This window comes from Bufo gargarizans, chromosome 3 (assembly GCF_014858855.1).
Source record: "Bufo gargarizans isolate SCDJY-AF-19 chromosome 3, ASM1485885v1, whole genome shotgun sequence".
Lineage (NCBI taxonomy): Eukaryota > Metazoa > Chordata > Amphibia > Anura > Bufonidae > Bufo > Bufo gargarizans.
The window spans coordinates 588,388,700-588,415,597 of record NC_058082.1 but is presented as its reverse complement, the minus strand read 5'-3'; the positions used below and the strand labels follow the sequence as shown (position 1 = coordinate 588,415,597).

Here is a 26,898-nt window from a genome sequence, read left to right as displayed (position 1 = left end):
TCTGCTGCAGCTATCTTCCTATCACATCTCAAGGGGCATGTCCTTTCTGCTGCAGTCTCTCCTCGTCACAGCTCAAGGGGCATGTCTTTCCTGCTGCGTCTCTCTCTTGTTCACAGCTCAGAGAGTGGGTCCTCTCTGCTGCTGCTCTCTCCTTGTCACAGCTCAGGAGGCATGTCCTTTCTCCTGCAGCTCTCTCCCTGTCACAGATCAGGAGGTGTGTCCTTTTTGCTGCCACCCTCTCCCTGTCATAACTCAGGGTGTATCCTTTCTGCTATTGCTCTGTTCCTATCCCATCTCAGGGGCATGTTCTTTCTGCTGCAGTTATCTCCCTGTCACAGCTCAAGGGTCATATCTTTTCTGTTGCGGCTCTCTCCCTGTCACAGCTCAGAGGGTGTACCCTCTCTGCTGCAGCTCTCTCCCTGTCATAGCTCAGGGGGCATGTCCTTTCTGCTGCGGCTCTCTCCCTGTCACAGCTCAGAGGGTGTACCCTCTCTGCTGCGGCTCTCTCCCTGCCATAGCTCAGGGGGCAATGTCCTTTCTGCTGCAGCTCTCTCCCTGTCACAAATCAGGAGGTGTGTCCTTTTTGTTACTGCCCTCTCCCTGTCATAACTATGGGTGTATCCTTTCTGCTGTTGCTCTCTTCCCATCCCATCTCAGGGGCATGTCCTTTCTGCTGCAGTTCTCTCCCTGTCACAGCTCAGAGGGTGTACCCTCTCTGCTGCGGCTCTCTCCATGTCACAGCTCAGAGGGTGTACCCTCTCTGCTGCGGCTCTCTCCCTGTCATAGCTCAGGGGGCATGTCCTTTCTGCTGCAGCTCTCTCCCTGTCACAAATCAGGAAGGTGTGTCCTTTTTGCTGCGGCTCTCTCCCTGTCATAGCTCAGGGGGCATGTCCTTTCTGCTGCGGCTCTCTCCCTGTCATAGCCTCAGGGGGTGTCCATTCTTCTGGATCCCTCTCCCTGTAACTGTCACAGCTTTTAACAGTAGGTCTGGCTGAAGGCACCTGCGACCATGTTCATCCAGCTTGGTAGGTGTACATGCCTATTACTATAACACCAGGGGGCGCCATTATAAAGTAAGAAATAATATCTCACAAATTATTGTAAAATAAAGTAAATTCCAAGCAACGTTACTCGTTTTTCATGATAAATTACATTAAAATAATATTTAATGTTGGCACAAAACTTTTAAGGAACCTTAACACCCCACCTTCCTTCACTGCAATGTGTAACAGCTAAATAATGACTAATGGTGGGGTTATCCTAGAATAATGGGGGAGGGTCACCCTGGACCTGTGATGGCTACCCTCCAGCACTCCAGCTGTGGGGAAACTACAACTCCCAAGATGTACACTTGCTTGGCATGTTCTCAGAACTCTATAGAAATTAAAGGAGCATGCTGGGAGTCGTAGCTTCACCACAGCTGGAGGTTAGCCAGGAATAAGTATATGTTAACAAGATCTTTTGATATTCGATTCCTCTGACACAGGAATGAGACATATGATAGGAGTCATATCCATGGAAATTCCACAGCCAGAGCCCCTTTGTACTAAAAATTGGGAAGATCCCAACCATGATGATGCAAATGTGAATCTGTTGGCTGGTCAAACATTTCCTCTGTACTCAGGGGCGCACCTAGCCTTTCTGCTGCCTGAGGCCAAAACTGGCGGTTTGCTCTCCGGTCAGGGAACACAACTAAACAGAGCGGAATGCACTTTGGAGCGCTCCATTCTTTTCAGTTCAGTTTTGTCTCCATTGACAATGAATGGGGACAAAACTGAAGCGTTTTTTTTTCCGGTATTGAGCCCCTATGACGGATCTTAATACTGGAAAACTAAAACGCTAGTGTGAAAGTAGCCTTAATTATGTTCTATTCGACTCTCTTAGTAGTGTTGAGCTGCGAATATTCGAATAGCGAATATTAATCGCGAATATCACAACTTCGCTAATTTGCTAATATTATCGAATATAGTGCTATATATTCGCAATATCCAATATTCGTCATTTTTCAACATCTGAAAACATGATCCCTCCCTGCTTCTTTCTTGTGGGTCAATGAGTCATTGGTCCAACTTAAGCACGGAGGAATCATGTTTTTAGATGGAAAAAAAATGAAAAATATTCGAAAAAACGAATATATAGAAATATAGGGAATATATTCGTTATTTAGAATATTCGCTTTTTTTTTTTCAATCTGTACAGTTGTTTGCCTACTCCTCCCCGACAAGCGTCCCCGTCACCATGGGAACGCCTGTGGGTAGAGAATACCATCAGATCTGAGTTTTCCCTGAGATCGTGAAAACTCAGATCCGATGATATATTCTAACCCACAGGCGTTCCCATGGTGACGGGGACGCTTGTCGGGGAGGAGTATGCCAAAGTGGAATAACAGTACAGATTGAAAAAAAAAAAAAAGAATATTCTAAATAATGAATATATTCCCTATATTGCTAAAACTTTGTTTTTTAGAATATTCGTCATATTCCAAATTTTTAAATATGACGAATATTCTAAAAAACAAATATATAGCAATATAGGAAATATTCGTAAAATACACATATAGACTGCAATTTAGCTAATATAATGCTATAACCTTTTTTTTTCAAAGTTTTAATTTTTCTTCAAATCTGAAGTTTATAAGAGAAAAAAAAATGACGACTATAAAAAAAAGTTTATAGCACTATATTACCTAAATTGCAGTCTATATGTGTATTTTACGAATATTCGCTATATTGCTATAACTTTGTTTTTTAGCATATTCGTCATATTCTAAAAAACAAAGTTATAGCAATATAGCGAATATTCGTAAAATCCACTTATAGACTGCAATTTAGCTAATATACTGCTATTATATTTTTTTTATAGTGTCAATTTTTTTCAAATCGTAAGTTCAGAAGAGAAAAAAAAATTTGACTATAAAAAAAGATTATAGCACTATATTAGCTAAATTGCAGTCTGTATGTGTATTTTACGATTATTCGCTATATTGCTATAACTTAGTTTTTTAGAATATTCGTAATATAGCGTAATATTTGTAAAATACACATATTAGAATAGCCATAGCCAACCAATAGGAAAGTTGCCTTATACAGTTAAAAAATAAATACAAAAAAAATCGCAATATGCGAATAATTTAATCGCATATTATTCGCGATAAATAGTATAATGACGAATACTCACTTTCGACGAATATTCAACCGAATATTCGCGAAATATCGCGAAATCGAATATGGCACCTCCCGCTCATCCCTACTCTCCAGATAAAATAAGATATAATGTTATTGCTGCACTATATAAATACAATGTTTCAGAGCTCATTCCTTCTCTATTGTTACATTTTTCCAGCTAGAGCTCAGAGTCAGAAAGCAGATGGTAAAGTGCACGTAGTTACAGTTCAGTACATTAATCTGCGGCCGAGTGTGAATCACTTTGCAGAACATAACAACCCTTTCGCCCTGCTCATTTAAGATAATGTAACACAAATATTTTGTACAGAAGCTCACAAACGGTTATTTAACTTATTCTTGTGCTGCGCATAATTACAACAGAGACGGTTCCAAGTCAAATATATTAGGCAATTCCAAGCCAAAAGTGAATTGGGAAAGAGCCAGGGCTGAAAGACTTGTGGAACAAACCCCGACCACAGAGAGTTCCACAAGATTTTACAGATGTCACTATCACTTATGCACAGCCGGTCTGTGTATGTAATAACACCTTCATACAATAATGGGCTGTAAATGGGAATAGCATAACTCCAGTCAGCGCGTCCACATAATATCTAACGTCAAATCTATAAGGGACAGCTCTACTATCATGCAAAAAAATAAATAATTCAATATAAGCCCTGACTTTTCTTATGTACAAGAAATTAAAATACAAGTGCTATATTCTTGCCTCCTATTTACAGAAATATATCTACTATTATACTGTCACAGAATATTACTACTATAATACTGCTCCTATGTACAAGAATATAACTACTATAATACTGCTCCTATGTACAAGAATATAACTACTATAATACTGCTCCTATGTACAAGAATATAACTACTATAATACTGCCTCCTATGTACAAGAATATAACTACTATAATACTGCCTCCTATGTACATGAATATAACTACTATAATACTGCTCCTATATACAAGAATATAACTACTATAATACTGCCTCCTATGTACATGAATATAACTACTATAATACTGCTCCTATGTACAAGAATATAACTACTATAATACTGCTCCTGTGTACAAGAATATAACTACTATAATACTGCTCCTATGTATAAGAATATAACTACTATAATACTGCTCCTATGTACAAGAATATAACTACTATAATACTGCTCCTATGTACAAGAATATAACTACTATAATACTGCTCCTATGTACAAGAATATAACTACTATAATACTGCCTCCTATGTACAAGAATATTACTACTATAATAGTGCCTCCTATGTACAAGAATATAACTACTATAATAGTGCCTCCTATGTAAAGGATATAACTACTATAATACTGCCTCCTATGTACAAGGATATAACTACTATAATACTGCTCCTATGTACAAGAATACAACTACTATAATACTACTCCTATGTACAAGAATATAACTACTATAATACTGTCCCTATGTACCAGAATATAACTACTATAATACTGCCTCCTATGTACAAGGATATAACTACTATAATACTGCTCCTATGTACAAGAATACAACTACTATAATACTGCTCCTATCTACAAGAATATAACTACTATAATACTGCTCTTATGTACAAGGATATAACTACTATAATACTGCTCCTATGTACAAGAATACAACTACTATAATACTGCTCCTATGTACAAGAATATAACTACTATAATACTGCCTCCTATGTACAAGAATATAACTACTATAATACTGCCTCCTATGTACATGAATATAACTACTATAATACTGCTCCTATATACAAGAATACAACTACTATAATACTGCTCCTATCTACAAGAATATAACTACTATAATACTGCTCTTATGTACAAGAATATAACTACTATAATACTGCTCCTGTGTACAATAATATAACTACTATAATACTGCTCCTATGTACAAGAATATAACTACTATAATACTGCTCCTATGTACAAGAATATAACTACTATAATACTGCCTCCTATGTACATGAATATAACTACTATAATACTGCTCCTATATACAAGAATACAACTACTATAATACTGCTCCTATCTACAAGAATATAACTACTATAATACTGCTCTTATGTACAAGAATATAACTACTATAATACTGCTCCTATGTACAAGAATATAACTACTATAATACTGCTCCTATGTACAAGAATATAACTACTATAATACTGCCTCCTATGTACAAGAATATAACTACTATAATACTGCCTCCTATGTACATGAATATAACTACTATAATACTGCTCCTATATACAAGAATATAACTACTATAATACTGCTCCTATGTACAAGAATATAACTACTATAATACTGCTCCTATGTACAGGAATATAACTACTATAATACTGCCTCCTATGTCCAAGAATATAATCTACTATAATACTGCTCCTATGTACATGAATATAACTACTATAATACTGCTCCTATGTACAAGAATATAACTACTATAATACTGCTCCTATGTACAAGAATATAACTACTATAATAGTGCCTCCTATGTAAAGGATATAACTACTATAATACTGCCTCCTATGTACAAGAATATAACTACTATAATACTGCTCCTATGTACAAGAATATAACTACTATAATACTGCTCCTATGTACAAGAATATAACTACTATAATACTGCTCCTATGTACAAGAATATAACTACTATAATACTGCCCTTATGTACCAGAATACAGTTATTATAATACAGGTCTGGATAAAATTGGGGGGCATTGACCATTATTGGTGGACACCAGTTGCCTGTGGAGATTATTTTTCATCGTCCAGGCCTCTGTGATTGATGTGACGGTAACACTAGGTCTTATCTGTGAGCTACAAAGTATAGAGAAGGTGTTCACAACCAGGCACAATCCAGGAAGGGATGAATAGTAATGGATGTGAGAGCAGGAAGAGGACTGCGAGGCCCATCAGTTCTGCTAACAATGCAGGAAACACTGCTATTCCGCTCGTGTGATGATATAACCGCGCTCGTCCTACAGGATGATGCACCACTGAATGGAAAACTGACACTTGGAACAGAACTTATTACAGGTGTCAGGTGCAGGTGATCCACCCCAGTGGTGTTGCGAGGGGGGTGCGGCGGGTGCTGGGCGCACCGGGTGACACTAGTCTGATGGGGTGAGTCATCCCCCGGACCCAGTAGCGGATTATAATAGGGGTGCGGCGGGGCACGGGAGTGAATAGTTCCCTGCCCTGCCGCCGATCACCGCCATAGGCTTCAGGCCTAGTAGGTCTCAGGCCTATGCGGTACTGAAATCCCGGCGCAGGCGTGCGTGATGACGTCATCGCGGGGGCAGTGTGGGGGGAAATTACTTTATGGGGGGCAGTGTAGAACTTTAGAATTTTTAGAATTTTTAAAAACTTCTTACATATGTAACATTCAATATTTGCAAACCGTGAATGATTAAATATGTGTGACACTATACCAAGACTCGCCAAACATTTGAAAACACACATAGAATGTAACGTCATAGTTTATTGGTAGAAATTCATACAACACGAAATACTTATCATAGTTGATAAAATAGCAGCAGTACATGAAATGCTGGGGCATGCCCCCCCCCCCCCCCCCCCCCAGGTACACAGGATCATATAGTCAAGTCTTCAGAGGAGATGCAATATCCATAATAAAGTCTGAGAAAAATTGTCAGTAACTTGGTTAAGATTGCAATTAGTAGATTTTATTATTGTTATAAGGGATAATAATAGCATTCTTAATACAGAATGCTTAGTAAAATAGGGATGGAGGGGTTAAAAAATTAAAAATTAAAATTAAACTCACCTCATCCACTTGTTAGCGCAGCCTGGCTTCTCTTCTTTCTTCTTCTTTGAGGACCTGGGAGAAAAGGACCTTTGGTGACGTCACTGCGCTCATCACATGGTCCATCACATGGTCCATCACATGGTCCACATCACCATGGTGATGGACCATGTGATGAGCCCAGTGACGTCACCAATGGTCCTTTTCCTCCCAGGTCCTCAAAGAAGAAGAAAGAAGAGAAGCCGGTCTGCGCTAACAAGTGGATGAGGCGAGTTTAATTTTTTTTTTTTAACCCCTCCAGCCCAATTTTACTATGCATTCTGTATTAAGAATGCTATTATTATCCCTTATAACCATGTTATAAGAAAAAATAATAATGATCGGGTCCTCATCTCGATCGTCTCCTAGCAACCGTGCGTGTAAATCGCACCGCATCCGCACTTGCTTGCGATTTTGACGCATCCCCATTCACTTCTATGGGGCCTGCGTTGCGTGAAAAACGCACAATATAGAGCTTGCTGCGATTTTCACGCAACGCACAAGTAATGCGTTCAAATCACCGCTCATGTGAACAACCCCATAGAAATGAATGGGTCCGGATTGAGTGCGGGTGCAATGCGTTCACCTGACGCATCGCACCCGCGCGGCAATCTCACCCGTGTGAAAGGGGCCTAATACATCAAGGTCAAACAGCCGCATGAAACCGCTGGCGCCGATATCATTAGCAGGATTTGGATGACTAATTGCAATCTTAACCAAGTTACTGACAATTTTTCTCAGCCTTTATGGATATTGCACCTCCTCTGAAGACTTGACTATATGATCCTGTGTAAGTAAGTATTTTGTGTTGTATGAATTTCTACCAATAAACTATGACGTTACATCTAATTCATCCCTACACCGCTAGCCACGCCCACTTTTCACTCCTCGAAACGACATGGATGGCGTGAATGACTCTGGTGCAGACGGTTATAGGGGTTTTCCCAGATTTTTATATTAATGGCCTAGACTCAGGATAGGTCATCAACGTCAGATCGACAGGCGTCCAACTTCCATGGAGCTTCGCAGATCAGCTGTTTGAAGAGACTACGGCGTTCTGGCGAGTGCCGTTTCCTCTTCCTTGGCCAGTGACGTCACGTTTATCAGTCACATGACCTAGGCGCAGCTCAGTTTCAATCAAGTGAATGGGGCTGAGCTGCAATACCAAGCACAGCCACTATACAATGGATGGCGCTGTGCTCAGGAAGCTGCGAGGAGGCCACGGTGCTCACTGAAGCACCACGTCCTCCTGAAACAGCTGATCAGCAGCGGTGTCGGGAGTCAGCCCCCCCCCCCCCCCCTTCGCCTATCTGATTTTAATGACCTATCCCGAGGATGGGCCATCGATATCAAAATCTCAGAAAACCCCTTTAATAAACATGTTGCACAGCAGGTAAGACGGTGGCTCGTCTGTACAAACTCCGAATGCAATTTTCGGCAGAAAAACGGTGCCCTGTCTTTCAGTTGTGTTCTTCATTCTTCTCGCCAAGGCGCGTGGTTGTGGGCGAACCTCAGTTTTAGGCAGATTGAATGAGCAGTAATTAATAAAGGTTGCGCATTCTTTCATTCAAACCGAAACAAATGTAACAAATTTCCTGCAACATCAGATACATTTGTTACAAAACATATAAAAAAAATAGGACAACAACTAATTCTGGGAGTCTGAACACTGACTTACAGGGTAGCTACCTATAGGGGGCACTAGAGAGAACTGTCTTCCGTCTGGAGGAGAATGCTGTGGCACACCTGCCTAATATTGTGTAGTGTAGACCCATTGAGACATGGGCTCCTCAAGGTGTCTTGTGGTTTCTGGCAAAAGACGTTAGCCGCAGATCCTTTAAGACCTGTAAGTTGCTTGGTGCAGCCACTAGGGACCGCGGTTGCTTTTCCAGCACATTCCACAGGTGACAATCAGATTGAGATCTGGGGAACTCGTTGTCCGGTTCTTCAAGGTTTTTGATGCATGGTCGGGGTATTATCTGCTGAAATTGGCCACTGCCATTAGGGGGCACTGCTGCCATGAATAGGGGTACTTGTCCGTACAATGTTTAGGCGGTATAAGTCACATCCACATGATGGCAGCACCCAAGGTTTTCCAGCAGAACATTGCCCAGAACTACCATCACCCTGTCTTCTCCCCATAGTCCATTCTTCTCCATCTCCTCCCCAGGTAAGCGACGTAGGCCCACCTAGATGTCCACAGCGGTCAGCAACAAACAGAATATGCTGAGCAAACTAAATATCAGTAATGAGGGTAAATGTCGTTATTAACTCTGTCATTTCCAGAACTGTTCCTCCTGATCCTGTGACTCATGTGGCCCTCACAACCTTGGATGGAGCTCAGGCAGGCGGAGAGCTGGGCGCTAGGACTGTTTTATCTCATTCTGCCAGATGGTTGAGAACTTTCCAAAAATACTTATCATTTTTTAGTCAACTCAACAAGACCTTCACATTTCACTATAAATCATTGGGCTGAGCTCATGGCTTCATTGTTACATGTGGCTCTAGAAGAGACGACCTCAGCTGATAATGTCCAAGCTTCATCAGAGGTTATTTCCCAGTTATATCATCGTGTAATAAAGCACAGCTACAAAGTAGCAGCAGATCCTCATATAGTCAAAGGTGTCAGGTATATATCGGTGTGTACTATGCGATATTACACTGTGCTATACCCTCCTATATAGGATGTGGCACATATACTACAGGGCATGTTATATAGTGATGTGCTATACTATATAATAGGCTAAATGCTAGTGCGTCCTATACTATATTATATAGTGTGTCCTATGGTATATTATATAGTGTGTCCTGTACTATATTATATAGTGCGTCCCATACTATATTATATAGTGTGTCCTATACTATATTATATAGTGTGTCCTATGCTATATTATACAGTGTGTCCTATACTATATTATATAGTGTGTCCTATGCTATATTATATAGTGTGTCTTATGGTATAATATACAGTGTGTCCTATACTATATTATATAGTGTGTCCTATACTATATTATATAGTGTGTCCTATGGTATAATATACAGTGTGTCCTATACTATATTATACAGTGTGTCCTATGCTATATTATATAGTGTGTCCTATACTATATTATATAGTGTGTCTTATGGTAGAGTTGTTGCGATACCAATTTTTTGATTCGGTTTCGATACCATGAAAAAGTATTGCGATACTCGATACCATTCGATACCACGCGAAAAAAATAAACAAAAAAAGCCACGTGCATTCCTCATTTTTAAAAATGGCGAATCGCGCAGTTTTTATTTTATTTTTTCTGTTCCGGCATTCACCACCTAGATTTTTTTTAATATATTTTAATAGTTTGGACTTTTCTGACGTGGCGATGTAATATGTTTATTATTTAAATATTTTATATGTGAAATTGGGAAAAGGGGGTGATTTATACTTCATATTTTAGTGTTTTTTGTTTGTTTTTTTACACTTTTTATTTAATGACTATTTTCCCCCTTAGGGGCTAGAACCTGGGATCTTTCATCCCTTTTCCTATTCAGCCTGATAGATCTCTATTAGGGTGAATAGGACTCCACACTGTCCCTGCTGCTCTGTGCACACAGCATCAGGGATGTTACCATGGCAACCAGGGCTTCTGTAGCGTCCTGGCTGCCATGGTAACCGATCGGAGCCCCAGGCTTACACAGCTGGGGCTCCGATCAGAAGCTGCCACTGCACCACCAATGAGGGGGGGGGGGGGAAGAGGTCCCTGTGGCCACTGCCACCAATGATTTTAATACTGGGGGGTTGAGAGGGGCCGGCACACTGTGCCACCAATGATTTTAATGGGATGGGTGGGTTGAGGGGGGGGGGGGGCAATGATAACTACCTCTTTATACAGGAGGCGGGTACTGGCAGATCAGCGGCAGTTAACTGCCGCTGATCGCAGCTCCCTGTCAGGGGCAGGGTGCCGGCAATGCGATTCTGCTGCCGGCACCCGCCTCCTGTATGTGTTAAAGACTGACTACTGTATATGAGTCCAGACTTTCACTATCAGGCCACACAGAGCGGCGCCCAGCAATGTCCCAGCACTCACCATTAGTCCTGGGCGCCGCTCCGTTCGCCTGCAGTGCTCCATTACTGTCTCCTGTCCTGCTCCACATGCTGCTGATTACTATCGGAGCGATGGGAGGAGACATCAGATTCACTAGTGGGCGTTCCTTCTCCCTGGCTGTAGCGCTGTCCAATCGCAGCGCAGGGAGAAGGAACGCCTACTAGTGAAGCTGATGTCTCCTCCCATCGCTCCGATAGTAATCAGCAGCATGTGGAGCAGGAGAGGAGACAGTAATGGGGCACTGCAGGCGAACGGAGCGGCGCCCAGGACTAATGGTGAGTGCTGGGCATCGCTGGGCGCAGCTCTGTGTTGAAATAATCCTATCATTGGTGGCGCAGTGCGCCCGCCCCTCCTCCGCCCCTCTCTTCTCATTGCCGGCGCCGCCCCTCCTCCGCCCCTCGCTTCTCATTGCCGGCGCTGCCCCTCCTCCGCCCCTCGCTTCTCATTGCCGGCGCTGCCCCTCCTCCGCCCCTCGCTTCTCATTGCCGGCGCTGCCCCTCCTCCGCCCCTCTCTTCTCATTGCCGGCGCCGCCCCTCCTCCGCCCCTCGCTTCTCATTGCCGGCGCTGCCCCTCCTCCGCCCCTCGCTTCTCATTGCCGGCGCTGCCCCTCCTCCGCCCCTCGCTTCTCATTGCCGGCGCTGCCCCTCCTCCGCCCCTCGCTTCTCATTGCCGCCCCTCCTCCGCCCCTCGCGTCTCATTGGTGGCAGCGGCAGCAGCAGCACAGGGGGAGGGAGGACAGCTTCCTACTCCCCGTGCTGCTGAGAGAGAACATGAGCGCGCCGATAGCAGCGCGCTCATGTTCAGAGATACTAGACTGCGCAGAAGCGCAGCCCAGTATCGAAAAAAACGGAAATCCCGGTATCGTATCGATACCGGGACAAAAGTATCGATTGGGTATCGAAATTTCGATACCCGCAACAACCCTATCTTATGGTATAATATATAGTGTGTCCTATACTATATTATATAGTGTGTCTTATGGTATAATATATAGTGTGTCCTATACTATATTATATAGTGTGTCCTATACTACATTATATAGTGTGTCCTATACTATATTATATAGTGTGTCCTATGGTATAATATACAGTGTGTCCTATACTACATTATATAGTGTGTCCTATACTACATTATATAGTGTGTCCTATACTACATTATATAGTGTGTCCTATACTATATTATATAGTGTGTCCTATACTATATTATATAGTGTGTCCTATACTATATTATATAGTGCGTCCTATACTATATTATATAGTGCGTCCTATACTATATTATATAGTGTGTCCTATGCTATATTATATAGTGCGTCCTATACTATATTATATAGTGAGTCCTATACTATATTATATAGTGCGTCCTATGCTATATTATACAGTGTGTCCTATGGTATAATATACAGTGTGTCCTATACTATATTATACAGTGTGTCCTATACTATATTATACAGTGCGTCCTATACTATATTATATAGTGCGTCCTATACTATATTATACAGTGCGTCCTATACTATATTATATAGTGTGTCCTATGCTATATTATGCAGTGTGTCCTATGGTATAATATACAGTGTGTCCTATACTATATTATACATTGTGTCCTATACTATATTATACAGTGCGTCCTATACTATATTATACAGTGCGTCCTATACTATATTATATAGTGCGTCCTATACTATATTATATAGTGTGTCCTATACTATATTATACAGTGCGTCCTATACTATATTATACAGTGCGTCCTATACTATATTATATAGTGCGTCCTATACTATATTATACAGTGCGTCCTATACTATATTATATAGTGCGTCCTATGGTATAATATACAGTGCGTCCTATACTATATTATATAGTGTGTCCTATACTATATTATATAGTGTGTCCTATGCTATATTATATAGTGTGTCCTATACTATATTATATAGTGTGTCCTATCTTATATTATATAGTGCATCCTATGCTATATTATATAGTGTGTCCTATACTATATTATATAGTGTGTCCTATGCTATATTATATAGTGCGTCCTATGCTATATTATACAGTGTGTCCTATATTATATAGTGTGTCCTATACTATATTATACAGTGCGTCCTATACTATATTATACAGTGCGTCCTATACTATATTATATAGCGCGTCCTATGCTATATTATACAGTGTGTCCTATGGTATAATATACAGTGCGTCCTATACTATATTATATAGTGTGTCCTATGCTATATTATATAGTGTGTCCTATACTATATTATATAGTGTGTCCTATGGTATAATATACAGTGTGTCCTATGCTATATTATATAGTGCGTCCTATGGTATAATATACAGTGTGTCCTATGCTATATTATATAGTGCGTCCTATGCTATATTATATAGTGTGTCCTATCTTATATTATATAGTGCGTCCTATGCTATATTATATAGTGCGTCCTATGCTATATTATATAGTGTGTCCTATGCTATATTATATAGTGTGTCCTATGGTATAATATACAGTGTGTCCTATGCTATATTATATAGTGCGTCCTATGGTATAATATACAGTGTGTCCTATGCTATATTATATAGTGCGTCCTATGGTATAATATACAGTGTGTCCTATGCTATATTATATAGTGTGTCCTATACTATATTATACAGTGCATCCTATACTATATTATATAGTGCGTCCGATGCTATATTATACAGTGTGTCCTATGGTATAATATACAGTGTGTACTATACTATATTATATAGTGTGTCCTATGCTATATTATATAGTGTGTCCTATACTATATTATACAGTGCATCCTATACTATATTATATAGTGTGTCCTATGGTATAATATACAGTGTGTCCTATGCTATATTATATAGTGTGTCCTATGGTATAATATACAGTGTGTCCTATGGTATAATATACAGTGTGTCCTATGCTATATTATATAGTGTGTCCTATGCTATATTATACAGTGTGTCCTATCCTATATTATATAGTGCGTCCTATGGTATAATATACAGTGTGTCCTATACTATATTATATAGTGTGTCCTATACTATATTATATAGTGTGTCCTATGGTATAATATACAGTGTGTCCTATACTATATTATATAGTGTGTCCTATACTATATTATATAGTGTGTCCTATGGTATAATATACAGTGTGTCCTATACTATATTATATAGTGTGTCCTATGCTATATTATATAGTGTGTCCTATGCTATATTATATATTGTGTCCTATGCTATATTATATAGTGCGTCCTATCAGGTCTGACACGCTCTCCACTGTGACCTGATGCGCACAACGTACGCGTCTCCACTCTCCACCTACTACGTTCTCACACTGTGCGCATCAGGACGTAGTGGCGAGCGAGCTGGAGCTGCAGAGCAGCATTGGTGCCCGATCAGGAGATCTGAGCACGGGGTGGGGAGGGCGCTGGTCTGACTGATTCCCAGCTCCACCGCTAGAGCCGCACTTGAAGAGGCAAAGAGCTGCATGCGACTCTGAAGCCGCGGGTTGGCCCCCCTGCTGTACAATTCTATGCTATATAATGTGTACTGTAGTATATTATACAATGCTGTAGTATAATATATAATGTGTACTGTAGTATATTATACAATGCAATAGTATAGTATATAATGTGTACTAGGCTATGTTATACTATATAATATGTACTATACTATATGGGATACAATATCCTGTATGGTGTACTGTAGTATATATATTATACTATACTATATATTACTATACTAAACTGCGTATACCGCAGTAAATTACTACATTATACTGTATACACTAAAATAATCCACAAAGTCTGATAATCTGCAAAATCACACTATAATGTAGGTTTAGAAGACACAAAATAATCTATTATACAAATATAATTATCGCAGCAGATGTTGTGCATTTGCTTTGGGGCGTCTTCCTGAGCGTTCTCCGCCTTTACATCACAGTTTTCTCTACCTTTGTATAACTTCCAATAATCCAGAAACTGTTCTCATTGGAAGGCAATGCTTTTGTGTAGGTGATATATTACAAAATGGAAAATTGGGGTCACAGCAGCGCCTCTGCGGGGTATGCGGTACTTTTTACAGCACAGTCATGAGGCTGGAGCACCTTTGTTAAAGGCAGAGGACAGAATCCTATTAGACAGGAAGCTGGAAACGTTTCCTGTATTAGTCCTCCTTGGTTTGGCTTATTATCTGGATGGGAAATTGACAGAGGAAGTATCTGTCTACAGACCTTTTATCATTGGATTTTATGCTGCAGTAGCAGTTTGCTGCGATCAGGCTGGAAAACATGTCACACGGCATTAGGTTGTCTGGACTGCAAAACCTCCGTTTTCTAATACCCTACTAGAGAATTATAGGACCCTCATCTCTTGGCCAGGGTGGTAAGTGGCTACAAAGGGTATCTTCTGCCCTGGAGACTGTCCTGTCCTGTATTAGGCCTCATACACACGAGCGTATGTATTTTACGGATTCGCAAAAAATACGGATGACATCTGTGTGCATTCAATACTTTGCGGAATGGAACAGGCGGCCCCTAATAGAACAGTACTCTCCTTGTCAGACAATAATAGAACATGTTCTAATTTTTGGCGGAACGGAAATATGGACATTCGGAAACGGAATGCATACGGAGTAACTTCCGTTTCTCTTTGCAGACCCATTGAAATGAATGGTTCCTTATACGGTCTGCAAAAAAACGGAACGGACGCGGAAAGAAAATTTGTTTGTGTGCATGAGGCCTAACACAGGCAACCCAATGATTTCAATGAGAATGGTGTAATGCTTAATTTGCCCTGTGGTGGCGCTGCAGGGAAATTGTACACTTATTGCCAGGTTTAAAGGGGTTGTCTCATCATGGACAATAGGGGCATATCGCTAGGATATATTCCCCTCATTGTCTTATTGGGGCAGGTCCCGCACCTATATCGAGAACGGAGCCCCGCAAGTGAAGGAGGGCGCACTATACATCCACAGCCGCCCTCCTTTCATTTTATATGGGGCTGGCTCGGCTATTTACGTCAGCCCCATAGAAATGAATGCATGCGCAGTACTCTCCCATTCACTTCTATAGGGAGCCGACTTGGTGGTGGCCGGACCAGAGTCCTCCAGCCACCACCTTGCGGGGCTACGTTCTCTATATAGGGGCCAGCTGTGGGACCCGCACCTATAAGACAATGGGGGCATATCCTAGCGAAATGCCCCCATTGTCTATGATGAGACAACCCCTTTAATGCAGATCACTGCTGATCGCTCGGGACTCAGTCTGTGATATATGATGTCTGATTTTCATTTTTTATATAATTCATGGCAGAACCTCTTTAATAAATAAAATACATTTTGCAAGGGAAAGCAAAAAAAAAAAAACAAACCCAAAAAAATGGCCCTATATTTTTTTTCCTTTTTATTGACCTAAAATAAGGGTGCAGTACATATTTAGAGTAGATAATGTTACAGGTATATCCAATATATGGGGGTATTTTACTATATGTGGGCTCTGTTAAATGATATACCTGTATTTTTGGACCATAAGACGCCCCCCAGGTTTAGACAAGATATTAGAAAATGAATATTTTCTACTAATTAAAACCTGGACCCCCCTGACAGCAGACTATAGGACACAGGCCCTTTTAAGCAAGATTTTTTTTCCTGCTAAAAAATTGAGTCTTATACTCCCAAAAATACTGCATATATTTGACACAAGTGCTTCTTATTGCCCCCATTATTATCAACAATACCCACTTCAAAATTTTTGATCCCCCTATTTTCTGTACAGTAATTGTCATCCAATTCTAGCTCACCAGCTCGATATTAAATGAACCCTTAAGTATGTTATTTTAAAGAGTGGGATGAAACCAGTGTCGGGCTGGGGTGTCTAGGGCCCACCAGTAAATTTTGGGGCCCACTGAACAGCTACATGCAATAAGACAGTCAAAATGACTGATCATGGGGGTCCCTGCAACAACTTTGAGAAGGCGAGTCCCTAGGGAAAGAAGTCACTTCAGCCCCCCCCCCAATGCATCCACAGTATAATAATAGTTTTTTAAATAATCTACCCAGTTTTTTTACATGGATACAGGGTGGTTGAAATGCTGTGCTTGGCACTGGGGGCCCCCCGGGGGATTCAACAGTTCCACTCTGGGCCAGTCCAAGCCTGGATGAAACCCATGCAAACACACAGAAAGCATACAACCCAGGAGCCCAACGGTGCAGGACGAATGTGCCAACCTCCGAGCCATAATGAGGTACAAAGAGGTGTAGTGATGAGGGCTCATGCACACAAACGTATTTTCTTTCCGTGTCCGTTCCTTTTTTTTTGCGGTCCGTATGCGGAACCATTCACTTCATTGGGCCTGCGAAAAAAAACGGAAGTTACTCCGTGTGCATTCCGTTTCCATATGTCCGTATTTCTGTCCTATTATTGTCCACATTACGGACAAGGGCCAGCTGTTCCGTTCCGCAAAATACGGAACGCACAAGGATGTCATCCGTATTTTTTTAGATCCGTTTTTTGCGGACTGCAAAATACATACGGTCGTGTACACGAGCCCTAAGTGTGTAGACGTAGTAGTCACACTTGGGGCTTGGACTTTGAGACGGCCTAGAGGCTCATCTACTACATAAGAATCATGGTAGGTGGAGGGCGCCACAGAATTTGGATTGGGGCCCAGGAACTTCAAGGTCCGCCTCTTAGGCTACGTTTTAGTTGGGGTCAATAGGACTGTGGGAAGTCAGATATACCCACCGTAACGCGGACACTAAAATACCGTACAACTCCACTTCATCTGATAACGGCTTACGCTGGTATATGTTCCTGCTGTGTTGATCCAGAAGTATTAACCCCTTCCAGATGCAGCCATTTTCCATTTTTTTTCGATTGTGTTTTTCACTTCCCTCCTTTCAGGAGCCATCATTTATTTTATTTATTTTTCACATTTTTGTTCACATTTGAATTTTTTTGTTCACATTTTTGTGGGATAAGTTGCATGTTTTGATGGCACCATTTAAAATTGTATATGATGTAGTGGAAAGCTGTAAATAATATCTAAATGGGGTGAAAAAAGGCAATTCAGCCATAATTTTATGGGTTTTGTTTTTATAGCGCTCTCCGTGCGGTAAAACTGACTTAGTCCCTTCATTCTCCAGTTCCGTACGGTTACAGCATACCACATTTATACTGTTTTTCTTGTGCAACTTTTTTCTTGTGTAACTTTTTTATATTCATGTCACCTATAGTTTTTATTGATACCATCTTGAGCGGCATATGACTTCTTGATCACTTTTTATTCATTTTTCCGAGGGGTAAAAAGAGACTAAAAAAATAGTAATTTAGAATTTTTTTTCCCATTTTGCTGCTCATTTTTATATTTTATTTATCTATTTACTCACTCACTTTTATAGCGCTGACATATTCTGCATCACTTTACAGACATTATCAGCTGCCCCCCGTGGGAATCACAACCTCTATTTTTTTAATTATTTTTTTTTAACTTTTTTATGGCGGACAGGGGTTAAAATCAAACATTTTTTCTATTCTACCCCACTGTCAATGAGTCCGGACCAGCTACAAAGAGAACCTTTCACTCTGGAGGACCCAGCGTGTCCATGCATTCCATAGTCAGTCCATTTATTTCACCATGTAATGCTTTATTTCTCCTGTGGGGGTGCTGCAGGGAAATGAAACGTTTACTACAAGGTTCCGCTACAGATTACAACTGATTGCTACGTCTCAGCCTATGGATCACTGCTATAGGCTTTAGATTTAGGGAGGATATTCTGACAGACAACCCCTTTAAAAGCAGACTTTCCGTTTCATAAGGAGTCCTCCAGTAGTCTCGGTGGGTTCGCGTGCGCATGGCTTGCATTTTCTGACATTCTAGCCGCTACTTCTTGCATTCGACTGCGGTCAGAGGGTCGGTGAGTCAGTTACAACGCTCACAATAATTAGCCTCAGTCACACAGATGAAACACTGCGAAGCTGCGGAGTGACCACAAACCTCAACATGTCACGGGGCCTCATGAGTTAGCACTTTACCAAGACGCCATCTGCTCAACAGAAAACACGGCAGTTTGCACTGCGCAATGTTTTCCCGGCTCCCCCGAGACACGAGGGGCCGAAGAACAATAACAAGAGGTGATTACGGTAAAAAGGGGATGTGGCGGATCCTTCCTCCTTGTATCATTACTTAAGGATTAGGGTTATTTAAGAGTATGTCATGTGATGCAACATCTTGGGGCCACGTAGGGCCACGTATGGTAACTTACGTTATATTACTAGCTGCACCTTATAACCATAAACAAAGGAAGGGATTTCTGGTTTCACGTATCTGAAGCTTTAATCGGTTTATAAATGAAAAAAACAAGTCCCACAACTTTGTAATGTACTTTGTGTTTCTATTCTTCACCATTTTCAAGATCTCCGCTTGCGGTCAGTGAATGATAAGGCCCTCGTTTCCATTCAGAGGTGGGAAACCTGTAGATAGGGAGTCCTGCTCTCAGCTGAGAAGTGGATACAATTGTATCCAGTCCGGACAATGCTCTGCTGCTTGTCTAGATACAACTAGTGTTGAGCTCGAATATTCGAATCGCGAATTTAAATCGCAAATATCGCCACTTTGAGAATTAGCGAATATTTAAAATATAGTGCTATATATTTGTATTCGCGATATAGTGTTGATTGCGAATATTCTAATCGCGAATATCGGCACTTAGCAACATCCCTAGAAACCAATAGGAAAGTTGCCTACCCCTTAGTGTTGATCGTGAATATTCTAATCGCAAATTTTTATCGCGAATATATTACATTGCCGATTTTCGCAATCAAGTAAGTAATGACTTGAGATCGCGAATTCTCAAATTTGCTAATTTATGGCCATATATGGCCAATATTCGGCCAAAAGTAAGCGAAATATTGCGAATTTGAATATTGCCTATGCCGCTCATCACTAGATACAACAGTATCCTCTGAGAGTAGGGTCAGGCTACATGCACACGACAGTGAAAAAAACGTCCTTTAAAAACAGATAAACTGTCCATTTTTAACTGACTTTTTTCACTAATGCCTTTCTGAGAAACGGACGTTAAAAATGGACCAATTCAATTGTATGGGGGCAGGCAGTCAGTGAAAAACGGACAAGATAGATCATGTTCTATTTTTTTGACGTTCATAAAAAAAAAAACTGCTGTGTGAATAACCCCATAGACTACCACTATCACATGTCCGTTTTTCACTGTCGTGTACATGTAGCCTTAGGTTACTTTCACATCTGCGTTTTGTAATCCGGTTTTGGGATCCGGCAGAGGAAAAAGCTTTTGTTTCGATTTAATACATCAGGACGCATCCGTTCCGTTTGGATGCGGTTGTATTAAATGAAAACTAAACAAGCTGGATCCGGCAATAAAAACAATGTAAGTCAATGGATGACGGGTCCGTTTTTTTTTTATCCCCCCAAAAAACAGATCTGCACACCATTGACTTACATTGTTTTTAGTGCCAGATCTGGTTTTATTCCGTTTCGCAGACCGGACACAAAACCGCAGCTTTCAGCAGGTTTTGTGTTCAGTCAGGTTTTTGTGTTTGTGTTTGCGGGTGGAATGCATCCTGATCTGTTTTGTCCTCATTGACAATGCATGGGGATAAAAGGGAAGCGTTTTGCTCCGGTTTTGAGAACCTCCGCCCGATCTCAAAACCGGAAAACGAAGCGCAGATGTTAAAGTAGGTTTAGCAATGTGTAGGGTTACTGCCTGTGAATGGACAGAACAGGACAGAGTGTCCTCATTCACTGACAGCAAACCGATATCTTGGTAACAAAGTGAAATAAAAACATTATTAGAAAGCTGTTGAAGTTTTAATTTACATAGTGACCTAAAACCTGAAATATGAAACCTAAGGCATCTTTCACACGGGCGTTGCGGGTGACGTGCGGGAAAATGCGCAATTTTTTCCCGCGAGTGCAAAGCGTTTTAATGCGTTTCGCACGCGCGTGAGAAAAATCGCCATGTTTGGTCACAGACCTGAACCCGGACTTCTTCACAGAAGTTCGGGTTTGGGATCGGTGTTGTGTAAATTTTATTATTTTCCCTTATAACATGGTTATAAGGGAAAATAATAGCATTCTGAATACAGAAGTAAATTAGGGATGGAGGGGTTAAAAAAAATAAATAAATAATCAAACTCACCTCATCCACTTGTTCGCGCAGCCCGCCTCGTCTTCTTTCTTCTTCTTTGATTACCTGGGAGAAAAGGACCTTTGGTGACATCACTGCGCTCATCACATGGTCCATCACATATGTTTCTATGGTGATGGATCATGTGATGAGCACAGTGACATCACCAAAGGTCCTTTTCTCCCAGGTCCTCAAAGAAGAAGACAGAAGAGAAGCCGGGCAGCGCAAACAAATGGATGAGGTGAGTTTGATTATTATATATTTTTTTTAACCCCTCCATCCCTAATTTACTTCTGTATTCAGAATGCTATTATTTTCCTTCTAACCATATTATAAGGGAAAATAATAAAGATCGGGTCCCCATCCCGATCGTCACCTAGAACCATGCGTGAAAATCGCACCGCATCCACACTTGCTTGCGGATGCTTGCAATTTTCACGCAGCCCCATTCACTTCTATGGGGCCTGCGTTGCGTGATAAACGCAGAATATAGAACATGCTGCGATTTTCACGCAACGCACAAGTGATGCGTGAAAATCACCGCTCATGTGCACAGCCCCATAGAAATGAACGGGTCCGGATTCAGTGCGGGTGCAACCCGGGCGGAAAAGTAGCTTGTGTGAAAGGGGCCTGGGGCTCCGTTCCGTGCCTCTGCGCCGCAAAAAGATAGAACATGCTCTATCTTTTTGCGGAACGGACGGATCGCGGACCCATTCAAGTGATTTGTGGTCCACAGCACAAGCACGTGTGAACAAGCCCTGAGGAATAACTATTAGGTCTCATGCACACGGCCGTTGTGCGGCCGTTCTGTGCATTGGGGACCACAATTTGCATTCCCCAATGCACAGGGCAACGTCCGTGCGGCGGCCGAGACGGATCAAGACCCATTTTAACTTGAATGGGTCCGTGATCGGTCCGCACCGCAAAGAAATAGAACATGTTCTTTTTTATTGCGGTGCGGAGGCATGGACAGAAACCTCCGTAGTGCTTCCGTGAGGTTCCGTGCCTCCGTTCCGCACCGCTGCTCCAGATTGCGGGCCCATTCAAGTGATGCAGGGTGCAAACGGCCAGTGCCCGTGTATTGCGGGCAACGGCCGTGTGCATGAGGCCTTAGATCGGCAGGGGTCCTACCACTGGGACCCCCACTGATCATGAGAACGGAAGCCCCGTATCCCCTGAAATGAACGGGGCAGCTGTTCGCACATGAGCTCGGCCGCTTCATTTATTTCTATAGGAGTTCCAGAAATAGGCGAGCGCTGTACTCATCTGTCTCCGACACCCCCATAGAAATGAATAGAACGGCCACATGCCGCTTCGTCCATTTCAGGGGCTCCACAGGGTACCAGCCACCCGTTCTCATGATCGGTGGGGGTCCCAGCAGTAGGACCTCCACCGATCTGATAGTTATCCCATATCCTGTGGTTAGGGGATAACTTCTAACAACCAGAATACCCTATTAAATACCAGTATATTGTTTATATGCTGGTATTTTTGGAAATTTCCATAGTCAATTTAGACTGCAAACAGACATTATGCCTTTGGTGCAGATTTTATTATTATAATTTTTTTTTATTGTAGCCAAATCCAGCAGTGGATTCTAACCAGGGACAGACTGGGAACTTAAAGTGGTCCTGGAAAAAATACTAAAAGTGGCCCTGTTTGGTAGTCGGGCAAGGCCAGCAATACCGTATTGTGGCACATTATACCCCACCAACAGAGCCAAATACCACAGTCCATCACAAATTATTGCCGCCAGCACAAAATACATCCCCAAAAACCTCCATGGCCGGCCGTGAGGAGGGGTCAGGTGGCCCGCTGGGCATCGGCCCATCGGGAAATGTCCCTGTAAGGCCTATGGCCGATCCGCCCCTGATCCTAACAGAAGGAAAGACTGATAATTCTTTTTTCATGTTAGGCTCAAAAACTATATCAAAAACTGCCATAAAAATTGCATGTGTAAATCCACAAAAAACTTAAATTCTACCCAGACGTGCGCCGCCTGATGAATTACAACTGGGCACAGAAAAGGCTGTATGATGACAATTATAGGAGGCAAAACTGTTCACTTTGGATTCATACATCTATTAAATTCTTAAGAATCTGATGTATTGAATTTTTTTTAAACTTTTTGCTGAGGTCAAGAATGTGTCTGTGTCATCTCAGAACAAGGTTAGGCCCATTGCGCATGACTGTATCAGTTTTGAGGTCCGTGTTGCGTCCGCATTGTTTGCAGACCCACCGTTCGTGGTCCGCATTTTGCGGACAAGTATAGGACAGGTTCTATCTTTCTATCAGACAGAGGCGGAAAGCACGCAGATTATCGGACCCACTGAAATCAACGGGCCCGCAAATAAAATTCAGATGGCACTCAAACCGCATCCGTATTTTGCGGATTGGTGATTTGCCGACCACAAACCGATACGGTCATGTGCCTGAGGCCTTACCCACAGAAGTAAAGGAAGTGAGAACCACACAAACAGTACCACAGCAATCTTTTTTTTATGGAAATCTGCACCTCTCATACGGCGTTCATTGTTATGGTATTACAATTTTTTTTTAAATTCATTTTCTTTTTTATTTATTGTGCAAAAAATACCTAAAAAATAGCAGCAAAATCTGCAGCGAAAATGCCACATCTATACAGAGTATATTCACAAGTGGCATTTTCGTAGCATCCCCACCCCAAACGTCTACCCCAAAAATTAGCAGAAAAAAAAAACTTTTACAAATCGTTACCAGTAACACACGCAGGTTTTGATGCAGGTTTGCCGCAAAATGTAGGTTGGAAATACATTTGTAGATTTTGATGCAGTTTTTTTAAGGCCTCATGCACACGACCGTTGTGTGCACCCGTGGCCGTTGTGCCGTTTTCCGTTTTTTTCTGCGGCTCCATTGACTTTCAATGGGGCCGTAGAAAACTCGGCTTGTGCACCGTTTTTACACCGCGCCCGTGACCCGTGTTTCGAGGCCGTGAAAAAAATATAACCTGTCCTATTTTTTTCACGGCCAACGGTTCACGGGCCCATTCAAGTCAATGGGTCCGTGAAAATCACGGATGCACACAAGATTGTCATCCGTGTCCGTGATCCGTGTCCGTGATCCGTGTCCGTTTTTTCCTATCATTTCAATGGCAAACTTGACTTAGATTTTTTTTTCATCTTTCATGTCCGTGGATCCTCCAAAAATCACGGCAGACCCACGGAAGAAAAAACGGGCACGGATCACGGTACAACGGAACCACGTTTTGCGGGACGTTAAAAAATACGTTCGTGTGCATGAGGCCTAAGCCAAAGTGGATCCATCATGGAGGAGATGGAGAAGTCCTTCCTTCATATTTCCCCTTCCTTTTTATTACGCTTCTGGCTTTGGCTCAAAAACCGCCAACCATATATGACTCCTATTTTTTCTTATATCTATTCCTTGATTTGCAAAAAGTTGCACAAAGTAATGACTCCAAAATGGCATGTAGTGGTTTTTATTTTGTACTTTTAGTGACATTTTTGCATTGTTTTTTGCTGCCGGCTCCAGATGACAATTGAAGGTCTGTTGGGAAACCCGAAATGCAGGGCACAAACGGTTTATTTTTTATTTGCTACTGGAATTTTTGTTCATAAGGTGGCATTTTTTTGTGTTTCTGGCTTCTTTTCTAAAAAAACAAAAAGGAATCCTGCTGGAACTCTTGACGTTTTTTTTTTGACATCTTCTCTACAGGAGAAAAAATGCTAGAACGCTAGTGGGCAAACATATATTGTTTTTAAAAAAAAAAAAACGCCCCAAACAGTGCCCAAAAAAATGGAGGTGCCAAAATAAACCGCCATAGCTTATTATGGCATGTCTAGAACCCATTAAAAAAACGTAAGTGCAAATTCATACGTGTGAGCGGTAAGCACCCAAACCCTGTTTTTTGAGGCATCCAAAAGGAGAAAAATGTAGAAGCAGAGGGAAGTCTGATACTTCTCTGTTGTATCCAGTGTCAGACTGGGGTGTTTAGGGCCCACCATGTATTTTGGGGGCCCACCGTACCGATACATCCATATTACCTGCTCACACAGCAGTAAGACGCTACAAGGTGAATGATGGGGGTCCCTGCAGCAACTTTGAGAAGGCAGGTTCCTGGCCGTCCGGCCTCTGTACCTAGAAGTCATCTCAGCCATATGATCGTGTCTATAATAATAAATTGGGGAATTTTTTAAATATTCTACCCAATTTTTTTATGCACTTAGGCTGGAGGTGCTGAGGTGCTGTGGAGGTGCTGTACACTGTCTGTCTATATGTAGTGCAGTAAGTCTACTGTGTCATGTGCCACTTTTGCAGGGGGTGGAAGACAAGGGACCCCCCTTAGGCCTCGTCCACATTTCCATGTCAGTGAAACGTGAATAAAAATTCCATCCGTGAAGGATCCGTGGTTGCTCCGCGTGTCCGTTTTACCCTCTGTGTGTCATCCGTAATTCACTGACGTTGCTCAGCTGAAAATAAAAGATTAGTCTTCAGTGAAAAACAGATGCACCACGGGTGCCATCCGTGTTGTGTCCGTGATTTTCACGGACCCATAGACTTCAAGGCGCGTGCTTGGTCCACATCACGGATCAAAGTAGTGCATGTCTCCGTGATTTATTTTTGCTGACCCACAGACATTTAAATCAATGGGAACGTGTGCTGTCCGTGGAAGACGCGGACAGCACACATCAGTGAAAAACGTAAATGTGGACGAGGTCTTACTCAGGGGCCCATTAGGCAATTCACCTGCATCCCTGTGGGTCAGTCCAAGCCTGGACTTGTGTCCATTAAAACTGCACCAAAAACTTTAATTCCTGCAAGTTCTCTCTAAATGCAATTAAATACAATAGTAATAATAATAATGATAAGAATAAAGTAATTAAACAAAAAATAAAGAAATAATAATAAAGGCAAAAAAACACCACAAAAATGCCCGACCCTAATTGTTATGTGGCAGTTTTCTAAAATATCTGACGTTCATGTATAAGCTTTTAAGAACAGTATTTTTTTATTTCTTCCACTTTGTAGTTAAAAAACTGTTTAACTGAAGGACAAGAAATATCATATTGAGGGTAATATTCAGGGGAAAACCAGGGTCAATCATAGGGGACAGTGAGACCTAATCTAGCCTGTTTCCCAAAATTTTCGATCAAAATATGTAATATCCCAAAATTGCATTTCAGTTCTAACTTTGCTTCCATTATTTGTAGTTTGTGACATTTTGCTACTTTTGGGCTATTTCTAAATGCTGTGACCCTCGCCACGTTCCTTTCTTTTCCCCGTCTCATTTTCCGCAGCCTCCTGTTAACAAAACAATGGAAGTCTTATCAAGCCGGACCAGGCACTGAGAAGTGATAGACATATAAGGATCCCGGCTTTACTACTACAGAAAACTCACCCGGCCGGCCCCCGGCCGCGCCAGGAGCAAAGCTGGCATATGCATTTTTAAGAATCCAATTGAAAATGACTAGAATCTGCCCAATACAAGATCTGTATACGTGATCACAATATACTTATATCGTAAGGGTGCGGCCACGCGGTCAGGTTTTCGTGATGCAGTTTTGGAAGCCAAAACCAGGAGAGAATTCATACAATAGGAAAAGTCCTGTCTGTCCGTTATATTTTCTCTCCTTTTATCATCCACTCCTG

At 41.6% G+C, this 26,898-nt stretch overlaps 1 protein-coding gene across 3 annotated transcripts in view; it reads right to left on the bottom strand.

The window, feature by feature from the left end:
- The window catches only part of ERG (ETS transcription factor ERG), a 223,991-nt gene that overhangs the window by 59,642 nt on the left and 137,451 nt on the right, over positions 1-26,898 (bottom strand). Inside the window, exon 1 of one of the 3 annotated variants that reach the window (XM_044284374.1) lies at positions 3,178-3,217. The exons of the other annotated variants lie outside the window; for them this stretch is intronic. The gene's annotated coding sequence lies outside the window, so the exon portion shown is untranslated. Of the gene's footprint in view, positions 1-3,177; positions 3,218-26,898 lie in introns of those variants that run through there. 3 annotated transcript variants of the gene reach the window in all.